Raw genomic sequence first — 8107 nt, forward strand, 5'->3', positions numbered from 1 at the left:
AGTCATCCTCCTTCTCATGATGGCTGGGACGTGTAAGGCCATAGCCAGCACGCCCAGACCACCTTCTTTGATCGGCGTGTGAATATAAGCGTCGGCGCACGTTCGATTGAGACGACAGATCTTACGCACGGCTATACGCACAGTCCTGTCAAAACCCTTCAGAGCTTTCATTGTGATCGTCGGTGATTGAAGCATATCGATGTATCGCGGCAGCAAGTATGTTTTAACCACGTTCAATTTCTGAGCGGGTTTTAAACCGGATCGTTGAATTCGATCGAGCTGGGTCTGCAGATCTTGGAAGGCCACCTTGGTCTGACCGAGTGCGTTATATTTCCTACCTAGGTACCCAAACAACTCGCTCGGTTTCAACTGCCTAATTCTGTCGTTGCCGACAGAGAAGAGCGAACGCGTTACGCAATAAGAGTGCTTATTACCACGGTTTACGCTAACCGTAATAGCGGCACTCTTACCAGCGTTCAGCGACATTCCTCTCTTCTCGAAGAAATCGACAGCTGTCCGGAGCTGTTTGTTCCCATCACGGGCTGATTCCGATAACAGAACCAAGTCATCAGCGTAACCCAACACTGAGACATTTGTTCTGTCATCCGCAATCGACAAACCAAGCACACCTTCTTCGAGCCTGCATATCAGCTCATCGACCACCATATTAAATAAGTAGGGTGACAGCGGGTCGCCCTGCTTAACACCTCTACTCATCGTCATGTTGTTCGTCGACTCGCTGCCGGCGGTGATATACGTACGACAGTTCGTGTACGAGTCCATCACATAACGTTTGAAAGTAGCATCGAGCCCGAACCGTGTCATTGCTCGTTCAATGGATCGTTGAGAGACCGTGTCAAATGCTTTACGTAGATCTATCGCTAATATGTTGTATGGACGAAGGGCTTTACGTCTTTCTTTGATAACCGTCTGAAGTGTCAGGTTGTTCAACAGAACGCCATCTAACTGCCTAAATCCTCTCTGGTTATCATGGTAGCCCAACACGGCAAGGCGCTTACCTAGGATCCGATGAAACACCCGGATCAAGATCGATGATATTGTGATAGGTCTCCAATTACCTACCTCCAGCGGATCACCACCCTTTGGTATCAAAGTGGTCCTGCACTCCTTCAACACCTCTGGGGTAGTACCAAACTGGAGCATGGTATTATAGATGAGAACCAATTTCTGCACTGGAACCCTACGCAGCTGTTTGATCTTAAAAAAGTCAGGACCGGCTGCTTGAGATTTCGTGGTTCGTAAGGCTCCAAGGATTTCCGCTTCCGTGACCGCGTAACTCACGGTCGTGGGATCCTTTTGATCAGAAATCGGTTCATCATCTTCTGGCGACCTAGCGGAGAAGATTGTGCGGTATTCCTTCTCTATCGTCTTGATCTTAGGGTGAACATCTTTCTCCCAGAGCGGCTTGCCGTCAAGGACAGCATGAGCCAGAGCTGATCTATCAGTATGATATCGTCTTTGTGTCAGACGGTATTCAAGAGCACGTTTATGACGTCTGTTCTCTATTTCTATAGCCGGGGCGTTAACAGCATTTGACTGGTTAGATCTAGTCGGACGACGCTTCCCTGCTTTTACCGATATTATTTCAGATGATATATATTCTGATAGGAGTTCCCTGACACTCTCACGTTGCCTCTCAGCATGTGTTAGCTGCGATAATCTAAAGATTTCTCTGGCTATATTACTCCAATTGCCTTTAGAGCGAAAGTATTGACCTACATACGAGGCTATCGCCTCACGGTCTCCCACCGGAACGAGCTCCTCGGCATCGAGGTCTAGCACTTCCAACGAATGTGAAGATGACGCATCACCGTGCTGACTGGCTGAAAGCTCCGAGGTCTGCGAGAGGTGCTCCGATTCACCTTCAACTGTCGTACTCTCAGACGAGGAATCCGTCTCCGATGAGTAGTTTGCGAAAGTCTCGTTGTTCGAAGGTCCAGGAACTGGACTCCCTGGCGGGGTCCGCTCACTTTCCCTCCTGAGACTTTCGAGGAATTCCTGATATTCGGGCTTAGCCCGAGCACGTCGAATCTGATCCAACGTAAACTGGGGGAATTGCTCCCTCAAGTATAGTCGGATCGTACGACCGTCGTACTTGAATTCCAACTGACCCATGCGGATCAGGTCCTCATCTTCAAGCCTCGTCAGTCTACCAGGATCTTCGTACTTCCGCTCGAGATCCTCGTTGTACTGGTCCGGGTGCGCCAAGCGCATGTGCTGGCGAACCCCCATGTAAGACTTGAAGGTGCCAGCACATAGGTTGCAGACATTGTCGTTACCTGTTTTTGGCCCTCGACATCGCAGCCTGCGCAGGTGAGTTAATATGTATCATTGTACCACCGCTAATAACCTTTTATGGTTGATGCGGGTTATTTCTAATAAAAATAAAATATCTAGGTTGATTTTTTACAATAATTAAAAACGATTAACAATTTTGCGTTCTTCTGCAGTTTTCAAATTATTAAACTTTTTAATGGTAAACAAAAAATCGAAAAAATTAAATTATTTTATATATTTACATCTTATTTGCCCGAGCTATTTAGGAAATATACTTTGACATTGTTATTTTTCCACGGAACCCCTATATCATAATTTTCACGGTATCTTCATAAAAAGAAACAGAAATGAATCATACTAGACAAGTCAAAATACAACAAAAGAATATTAATTTTTTTATAATAACTTAATTTGCGTCAAAAAATCTTGTATATATAAAACACAATACAAAACACCTTTTATATGTGTTCGGTGAGTAGAAAAAGGGCTTTTTCTATATAATGCAAAAAAAAAACAATTGTTTAACTAATTATAAAAATAGCTATTAAACTATTAAACGTTAATATTTTATATACATAGTATTTATTTTTAAATGCAAAATTTATTTATACTATTGTATACAGGGTGAGTCATGAGAAACTGTACATACTTCTACCTTGTATGGAGGCCCCGATAGGGAATAACAAATGACCATTAAGAAGTGTCTGCTCCCATTATTTAATAATATACAGAGCGGGTTGTGAATTTTAACTATAATTTCTATTTGTAATAATTTTTGTACAGTAAATTTGATGTGTTTCATATTTATGTCAAACGTTACACTAGTGACTAACTTAATGAACTGCTTTATTCAAAGAGGAAAAAATCTGGTATGGCTTTAAAAAATTAGTTCGTTTTTTTCATAGAAAACATTTCATCTTGTATACGGTTTTTGAAAACTCCATTTATAAGTTAGAGAAATAAGCAATTAAAATGGCACACCTATAGGTATATTTTCCCTGTATTTTTCTGTTAGAACAAAATTATAAGAATCCGATAAAATGAAACTAGAGATAAATCACTAAACAAATATTATACAAGGAGATGTTTCAGTATTATTTAAAGCAACTTCTACCTTTTGATATTCTGGAAATTTGCTAAAAGGTTTGTATTATATAAAATATACAGCACGAGTTGTTGTGGTAGTATTAATACTTATAAATTAAATGTTTGTTCAAAAAAATTTAATTTTTGGTAGAAGAGTCAAATTTGTTTACATGTATGGTTCATTTCGCGAAACTTTTAATTCATAGTGATTTTTTTTAAATTAATTTGTCTAATTTATAAAATTCTTATTAAAGTTTTCAAAAACCGTATACAACGTGAAATCTTTTCAATGAACAAAACGAACTAATTTTTTAAAATCCTACCTTAGATTTTTTTTAATTCGAATAAATCACTTGATTAGGTGTAGTAGTGTAATAATTGACCAAAATATGAGATGTATAGACTTTACCACTTCACATTTGTGACGAATAAAATCTTCAATTAAAATTCACAACTCACCCTGTATATTATTAAACAATAGGAGCAGAAACTTTTTAATGGCTATTTGTTAATCCCCATAATATGGCCTCTATACGAGGTAGGACTATGTACAGTTACTCACGACACCATGTGCATTAATTCAAACTTTATAAGTACTATATTTTGGTTATCTCATGCAAAAAAAGATAAATAGAGCAATAAATAACAGAATACCAGTTACAGAATTAACAGAATTAGGATAAGGCAATTAAAAAAGCTAAATGATGAAATCATGATAATATTTTAACCAGAAAAGACCTTTTCCAATGTAAAATAAAATATTTCAAAAATAATGCGTTACAATTCAACCAAAACATGTGAATACAAAAAAAAACAAAAATAAGTAGTGAAAACTAGAAAGAAAATGAGAAAACACGGAAAGTGGTAAAACAAAACGAAGGCCATTGAATATCCTGAACAACAAGAGAACACATTTTGAATTCGCTCTGATTTTTAAAATAATTTAATATAAAAAGGATCTATCAATAACATAAATGATATTGCTTATAATCGAATTATAGATTTAAAAAAGCATGTAATATAAAATACACTCACTGGCACAAAATTCCGCTACCCAAAATTTTTGATCAAGTTTGACAATCTATAACTTTATTATTTGTACTCCGATTTTCAAGATGCTTCCATCAGTTTGTAGGTACAAAAATATTGATGTCATTTTTTATTATTCCGGTAACAAAATATTTTTCCTTAGATGGCATTATACGGGGGTGAATGAAAGCGTTGTATTTTCTCTTAAATTTAAAAAATTCTGTTGAAAAATTTTGAGAGCTAATTTTGTTTCATACTCCTTTTGTATTATCCTGGAAGTATCACTGAGGTTTTGTTTTTTGAATTATCTAAATATCTCTTTTCTTGTAAGAGCTGTAAATAAAAACACTGCTTTGAAGGTTTTCTTAATTCAAAATAGCAAACTCACTAAAATTAACAAAACAAAACAAAATTAACAACTAAATAAAACAATTCAATAGCGGGCATGTCCACCTCTTGCAGCAACGACTGCTCGCAATCTGTTTGGCATCGAATAAAGATGTGTTATCCTTGCCTCGGGAATAGCCTGATATTACACTACCAGGGCCATAACTGTACCAAATTTTCTGGAGGCCTAGGATGACGGCAAATAGCTGTTTTGAATTCATCCCATAAATACTCAATAGGATTGAGATCTGGGCTGCATGCGGGCCATTCTCACCTTATCAATCCAACCTATATTTGATGAGTCAATCAGTGTTTTATTTACAAAAAATGGTACAGCTCTTACAAGAAAAGAGATATTCGGATAATTAAAAAAAAAACATTTTAGTGATGCCTGCGGGATGATATGACAGAACTATGAAACAAAACCAGCCCTTCCATTTTTCCACAGAATGTTGTAAAGTTAGGAGGAAATACAACACTTCCATTCACCCCGTATAATGAATGCAAGCAAAATTTTTGTATTACCGGAATAATATCAAACGATATCAATACATGTACCTACAAACTGGTGTAAGAATCTTGAAAATCGGATTACAAATAACAAAGTTATAAATTATCAAACTTAATCAAAAATTTTGGGTGGCGGAATTTTGTGCCGGTGAGTGTATATGCACTAAAATTCTACCAAAAGATGTTACAATATGATTTTGATTATAATTGAGTAAATAGATACCATAACAAAATGAACAAAAAATAAATTAATAAAATGAATAGAGAAAACTAGAAAGAACAGAAGAAAACACTGAAAGTACTAAAACAAAAGAAAGCCATTGGATATCCTGAAAAACAAGGGAACGGATTCGGAATTTGTTTTTAAAGAAAATAATTGGATATAAAACGATATATCTATTATAAATTATCTGAAAGTTTTAAGCAATTTACTATTTCTGTTGGGAATAAGCCAAAATTTTAATTGAAAATTAAAATTATTTGACGTTTCGATTTTCACTTCGAAATTCGCTATTAAAATAAAAAAAACATTAATAAATTAAAGAAATTTTGTTATTGTTGCTTGGTAAAATATTTTTATAATCATTTAATTTTATCTGATTCATTCATATTGACAATTCAGACATATATTATACATTTTAAAGTAGATCACTGCATGATAATGAAAGTAGATATTGCCAATATTTATCAGTTGCGTTGGTGGAAGACTATTGGAAGATAGTTCATTCGATTACATGAAATCAACTTTAATTTTTCGAATTTCCGCCAAAAAAACAATAGCATGCAATTTGTCTTTAAAAAGACAACCACATGCAATGATGATAGTACAATGTTCCTTTTAGCGATCCTCTAGTAAACATGCATGGGAAATTTGTCATAAAGTCCAGTGAAAAGATCGAAGTGTAGTCCTGAACGAAACAGGTAGTAAAAAGTGAAAAAATCAAAGAAGCGGCTCTAATATGTTAAATGAAACCAATTGTGTATCAAAGTCCTTAGCAGAATGCAGTAGGATGTAGTTACCAATTTTAAAAGAGAAAACCAGGAGAAAGAAAACACCAGGATTAGTAAATCAATAGGACATCGAGGATACATCGATTATATTTTAAAATAACATACATATAATAACAGAGTTTGCTGTTAACTTTGAGCGTAATCTAAAAGTAAGATCAAATACTTACCATGCTAGGATGATAGTATTATGAGGTTTCTTCCTCATGATTTACTATGGGATCACTAACAGAAGAATAAATTAATAGTTGTAATTATAGGTGTAATTATACTGATATTATTGCACGTGGTTGTCTTTTTAAAGACAAATCATTTTCAATCAATTTCCTAGAGGATATTCTTAAATTAAAGTTGATTTCATGTAATCGAATAAACTAATTTCCAATAAAGTCGTCCCAGGAACGCAACTCATAATATTTGAAATATCATTTTAATGTCATCTACTTTAAAATGTATGATATATGTCTGCATTGTCAATATGAATAAGTCAGATACAATTAAATTATTAGAAGAATTTTTACGAATAAACAAAAACAAAATTTGTTTATTTTGTTAATGTTTTGTATTTTGATAACGATTTCCGAAGTGGAGCTAGAAACGTCAAATAAACTTAATTTTAAAGTAAAACTGTGGGTTATATCCAATAAAAATAGTAAAATGCATTAAGATGCCATTATAGCTTCATAACAATGTAAAGTTTAAAATTTAAACATTTTTCCTAATTATTTTAAACTAATAAATTCTTTCTCACAAATTATTTAATGCTAATCAAAAAATCTCGTATGTACACAATACAATCAACAGCATTGTTAAACTAACATTACCGTGTTTTATGTTTATATAGAACAACTACATACTACAAAATCCGCGCGCTTTTCGAATATTTCAAATACCACCGAACCGCGGTTTGGACGCCGGCGTCGTGTCGCTAGTATCGGACTTCCAAAGCCAACTGTATGCACAACACTACTAAAAATTCTTCCGCCGCGAGCCGCGTCCACCATCAAACAACGCAGCACGCGCTGACTACTCCAAGAAACAAACGACGATCTCGGTTGGTTCGTCGAGTGAGTGAGCGAGTATTTCGCGCTCACGTGCCCAAACTCGCTCCGATTTTCGCTAATTTATGAGCGCCCTAGGTGGGCAGGAATGACATGAACTTTTAGTACAGTAAATTCGTTGATAAAAAAAATCACCTAAAACTTTTATCGAATCACATAGAACCAACCCGATGTTAACATTTTGGGGTCATACCTGCGAGTATATATTACCGGCCAAGCCCGATTTCAAGATAAACTAGTTTGTCCCAGGCCAAACTAGTTTGTCCTGAACGCGTTAGGATAAACTAGTTTGGCCTAGGCCAAACCAGTTTGTCCTGAACGCGATAGGATAAACTAGTACGGCCTAATATAAACATTATAGTATACCTACAAAGCCAAAATAATTAGATAAACTGAAGAAAATACTCAGTAATTGGAAAATATTCATTTTTATTAAAACGATAATAATTCGTCGTTAAAACTAGTGGACAATTGGTAATACAAACAATCATGTGATGAAAGGGTTGCCAATGCGAGTCCATTATACAATTGGATATGGTAACTGAGTCAATACTCGCAATCTTTAGTTTGTATTTTTATTAGTTGTTGCATAATCGTGGGGCAACCGGTTTCGAGTCTTACAATATATGACTCATCATCAGGCCCAGTACAAAAAGTCTTCTTAATACAAACTACAAGCTAAAAAACAAAAAACGAGAGACATGTACACATATATATATATATATATA

At 35.4% G+C, this 8107-nt stretch overlaps 1 protein-coding gene across 6 annotated transcripts in view; it reads right to left on the reverse strand.

Moving 5' to 3' along the window:
* Positions 1-7367, reverse strand: part of LOC114331602 (ADAMTS-like protein 4) — a 470719-nt gene extending 463352 nt beyond the window's left edge. For 2 of the 6 annotated variants that reach the window (XM_028281212.2, XM_028281204.2), the window contains exon 1: positions 7143-7367. The gene's annotated coding sequence lies outside the window, so the exon portion shown is untranslated. The remainder of the gene's footprint in view (positions 1-7142) is intronic. The other 4 variants (XM_028281210.2, XM_028281206.2, XM_028281207.2 and 1 more) reach the window with 2 other exon arrangements.
* Positions 7368-8107: the final 740 nt, after the last annotated feature.

The sequence above is a fragment of the Diabrotica virgifera genome, chromosome 2 (assembly GCF_917563875.1).
Source record: "Diabrotica virgifera virgifera chromosome 2, PGI_DIABVI_V3a".
NCBI lineage: Eukaryota > Metazoa > Arthropoda > Insecta > Coleoptera > Chrysomelidae > Diabrotica > Diabrotica virgifera.